This window comes from Cololabis saira, chromosome 21 (assembly GCF_033807715.1).
Source record: "Cololabis saira isolate AMF1-May2022 chromosome 21, fColSai1.1, whole genome shotgun sequence".
In the NCBI taxonomy this organism is placed as follows: Eukaryota; Metazoa; Chordata; class Actinopteri; order Beloniformes; family Belonidae; genus Cololabis; species Cololabis saira.
Window position 1 is genome coordinate 25458083 of NC_084607.1, and position 4767 is coordinate 25462849.

General features: G+C 39.5%; 1 pseudogene; it reads left to right on the top strand.

The window, feature by feature from the left end:
- Window positions 1–241: 241 nt before the first annotated feature.
- On the top strand, window positions 242–4532 carry LOC133421559 (EF-hand domain-containing protein 1-like; annotated as a pseudogene).
- The last annotated feature ends 235 nt before the right edge of the window (window positions 4533–4767 follow it).

The window sequence follows — 4767 nt, forward strand, 5'->3', positions numbered from 1 at the left end:
CCATATAATACTTTTTCTAAATTTTTTTCACCACCTAATATTTTTGTAGATGCTTCTCTTCTATGCATATTTCATGGAAGATGTCTTGTTTTCACCTAAAGAGAAGTATCGAGTACGGCCCGTGGTCATTTACTACTTACCTTGAGGATGACAGCATGTGTATTATTGAGCCCGAAGTGAAGAAATCTGGGCTAAGGCAGGGGAAACGGACCCAAAGAATGAACGATCCTAAAGAATGAACATGGAGACCTTTACCAGTGGAAACCAATGCCAGAAGACGAGTATAGCAAACATCGCAAAATCCCACAACCTTCTCACACCAGCCTTCACCAATTTATTACTATGGACGGCAAGGTAAATTAAGTTTCCTCTGTTTCAAATTCCCTGGGTAACCATTGAAAATGCACATCTTGACACATAAAATAGACAGAGAACTCCAATGTCACCACCAGTGCTTTACCAAGTACATTTAGACAAAGTACATTTTTATGAACCAATGTCAAAGCTGCTCTGTCCAACAAACTCTTTACAATGTCACTTTTAGTTTCAACAACTATTAAAGGAACATGTTATTATGTCTCACATAATATGGCTTTTTAAAAATTAGGAAAACTGTAACTCAACAGCCTCATCCCCTCAAAAAATGAAAAAACAGTTTTATTTAAAGTTTTCATGTTTTAGACTTTATGTAATCTGCTGTGTAAGAAGAGGCGGTGGCATTGACAATGTGCAAACACATTGAGCATTGTTTTTCTTGTTTTGATTCCTTATAATAAGGCATATTTTATTTAAAAACTTCTATGAAGCTTCCTCTTATATGACTGTGATCGTTTCACAAAAGATTATTACCAGAAGAACCACCCAGACATGGAAATGTAGTCCATAGAAGTACATAAGAAGGCTGATAATGTTCCGGAACAAAAGATCGTGAGAAGCAAAAATATTTGAACTATATTTATACAACTAATATTCTAACATCTATGACTAGTTGAAAGCGTGTCTTTGAGTTATTTCACACCCTCATATTGTCCATATTTGCAGGAGATTCCACCCTAAAATGGATTTGCTCTATTGAAGACTCACTTCAGAACTGTTTCTCTCTGATTCCTAAGCCTCCCATAAAAAATATTTTAACGATGTTAGAGAATCAGAATCAGAAAAAGCTTTATTGCCAGGTCAGACATAAATCAGACGAGAGAACTTGACTCCGGTTTACACCGATGGCACCATTAATACGGACGCCATTTTTTTTGTTTTTTTCATCAGGGCAAAGCAAGTATGGGTAACTGCAGGCAGGGAGGGGGGGCGTGGTGCAGGGAAGGGGGCGTGGTGCGAGGGGAGGGGGCGTGGTGCGAGGGGAGTGGGGGCGTGGTGAGAACTGCAGTGGGTGTGCTGCGATCCAAGCCAATCAGTGGGTTTACAATGACATCTCAATTTTGTATTATATTTATCTAATTTATTATAACTATTTCCATTAGATAATTGCGGATTCATCCAAGTATGTGTTTATCTATAATATATAGGCTACTGCTAAATGCCTAAATTGTAAATTGTGTATATATATATATATATATATATATATTTAGACGTTTAATTCAGAGCGATTTAGGCCTACTAAGCAAGAACAAAAAATACATCAGATATGCTAAGTAGTATAACAGTGTCAAATATTAATTATACGTAAGGGTTAGTGTATCACGAAGATCTGTAATGATACTAAGCATATAGTAAATAGTGCTGTGCCTATATAAAAGATAAAAGTTTACGTGAACTGTGTGTGTGTGTGTGTGTGTGTGTGTGTGTGTGTGTGTGTGTGTGTGTGTGTGTGTGTGTGTGTGTGTGTGTGTGTGTGTGTGTGTGTGTGTGTGTGTGTGTGTGTGTGTGTGTGTGTGTTTTTTTGCCTACCATCACATATTCATGCATTATTAATAGTTCCATGCATTTTTAGTGGTGGTGTATATACATGGTTATTAAAAATGAGCTAAAGATAAAAGAAAAAGACAAAGATAAAAGAATAAAATGATAAACGGTCGGGAAATATATGTTCCCCGCGTTTGAATTTCATTGGGCGGCTTGGTTTGCGGTACGCCCAGTGCTTAGTTCGCAGCACGCCCCCCTGTGATGTCACTCGCTACTCCCTGCCTGCAGTTACTCATGACTCGGGCAAAGTGTTGCGCTACACTGTCCAGCTGGTGAGATAACGCTTCTGGTGTTTTCGATACACAGATCAATAGAACCTGTCGAATGACTCTGCTCTGCTTTCAGTTGTAACAGGTCCCGAAACCTTCAATAGTGACATTAAATACCTCATCAGAAGCAGTTTACTTAATAACATTGGAATCCCCACCCCCTGTCAACAAGCCACAGAACCAATTTAAGATGAATATTTTTATAGTACACCGTATTCATGATGTTGGCAATTTAAAAATGTCACTAAATGTAAAGCTGTGGCCTCCTTTCTTGATCTGTCCTTTGTTTCACCCCAGGACTCCCTAAATCCCCAAGACAACGGCCGATGTTTCATACAGTCCTACTTCCTGTCCGATGGATCAGCATTTTCGAAAAATCCACCAGCAACTCTGGTTTCACCTCTGGGAAGTTCCTGCAAAAGACACGCGTTCCCAAGCCGGGCTCTTTGGTGGAAAATCCCGAGTACTACTCACCAGCAGACTTTGCTATTGGAGCCACTGTGGAAGGTAATCATTTCTATTTGATATGTAACGATCAGTGTTGGGGTAGTTACTCAAAAAAAGTAATCCATTACATATTACTAGTTACTTTTTTTAAAGTAATCCCTTACACTTCTTAGTTACTGGTTGCTGAAAGTAACTAGTTACATGACTAGTTACATTACTTTTGGATTACTCCGCAATATCACCTGAGCTGCACCATAACTCCATTGCCAATGAACAACATATACGGGACTGTCTCAGAAAATTAGAATATTGTGATAAAGTTCTTTATTTTCTGTAATGCAATTAAAAAAAAAACAATAATGTCATACATTCTGGATTCATTACAAATCAACTGAAATATTGCAAGCCTTTTATTATTTTAATATTGCTGATCATGGCTTACAGCTTAAGAAAACTCAAATACCCTATCTCAAAAAATTAGAATATTCTGGGAATCTTAATTTTAAACTGTAAACCATAACCAGCAATATTAAAATAATAAAAGGCTTGCAATATTTCAGTTGATTTGTAATGAATCCAGAATGTATGACATTTTTGTTTTTTTAATTGCATTACAGAAAATAAAGAACTTTATCACAATATTAAAATTTTCTGAGACAGTCCTGTAGTTGGAACCTTATTACTGCAGTGCCCAGATCAGCACCAGAAGTCCCGTAAGATCCCGTAAAATCACGTAAAATCACGTTAAAGGCTGATTTATGGTTCTGCGTTACACCAACGCAGAACTTACAGCGTAGGGTACACGGCGACGCGCACCGTACGGTGTGCGTCGCCGCGTACCCTACGCCGTAGGCTCTGCGTCGATTTAACGCGGAACCATAAATCAGCCTTAAAGGAGCTGTATGTAAGAGCAATAATAAAACGAATCATAAAATGACCCCGATATGTCAACAGACATTTAAAAATCATGTTCATTTCAAATACTTATGTCACTGACAACAGCACTCAAGCCAGGATATTCCAGTTTAAAAAGAGGAGTTGCAGCCCTCAACTGATGTTTATGTTGTCATTTTTTGTTTTGGCCTGAAGCTCCACCCTCCACCTATCTCCCAATCACCAAGTCAGTATTGTTTCTGAAGCTCCACCCTCCACCTATCTCCCAATCACCAAGTCAGTATTGTTTCGGCATCCGGGTTGCCAGCTCGGCTCTAATTACTGCAGCCATGGCAGCCTACGTTCCTGCTGCATTCTGCAGCCTACCTGGCAACCTCTGGTCGGGGGGAGGAGGGGGAGGGTACACGCCGCTCAACAATATTTTGAAAGTGACTGCAGTACCAGTTTTGGCCATTTCTTACAGACGGCTCCTTTAAGTCAGACAAGTGTTGCGCAACGCGTGAAGACGCATGAAAGGCAAGTTTGATTTTCTTTTCTGTTCTCCCGTTCTACATGTAGCTGAAAAGCTTAAAGTAACTAAAGTAACGTATTTTTTTTGTCTTAGAGTAACTATAACGGGATTACCCAAATTACAACTGTAACGCGTTACATTACTGCGTTACTGGCGAATGTAATCTCGTTACAGTAACGAGTTACTTTGTAACGCGTTACACCCAACACTGGTAACGATTCTGCTGTTCTGCATTGCCTTCTAGATGTAGCAGTTCATCTAAAAACAAAAGCATATTTTCACTAAAACACTTGTGCAATCCATGCAATTACATACACACAGCTTCTTTTAAAAGCATAAACCCTCATCTCACCACATCTGCCTTTAGTTTTCAGCCGCCGTTTTGTGCTGACCCATGCTGACCAGTATGTGCTCACTACCTGGAGTCCATCTCAAGCCAGATCCCTTCACAGACGCTGGATTCTTTGCGGCAGAAGCTGGCAAATAATTAGCCAGCTGACCAAAATGGTCAGCATCAGATCAGTCATTTCTCAGAACACGTGAGGCAGTAACACTTTCCATCCAGTAGGGGCCTCTCTTGACTAAGGGAAAAGAGATTTCAACTGACCCAGAATTATTTATGTCCTTTTTTTTTTTCTCTCTTCCAGTTTTAATTCAAGGAAAATCCTCTTCATGACAAAGAACGTCCTTGACTCTTACTGCTCCAAGTCTTGATACTACTGCAGT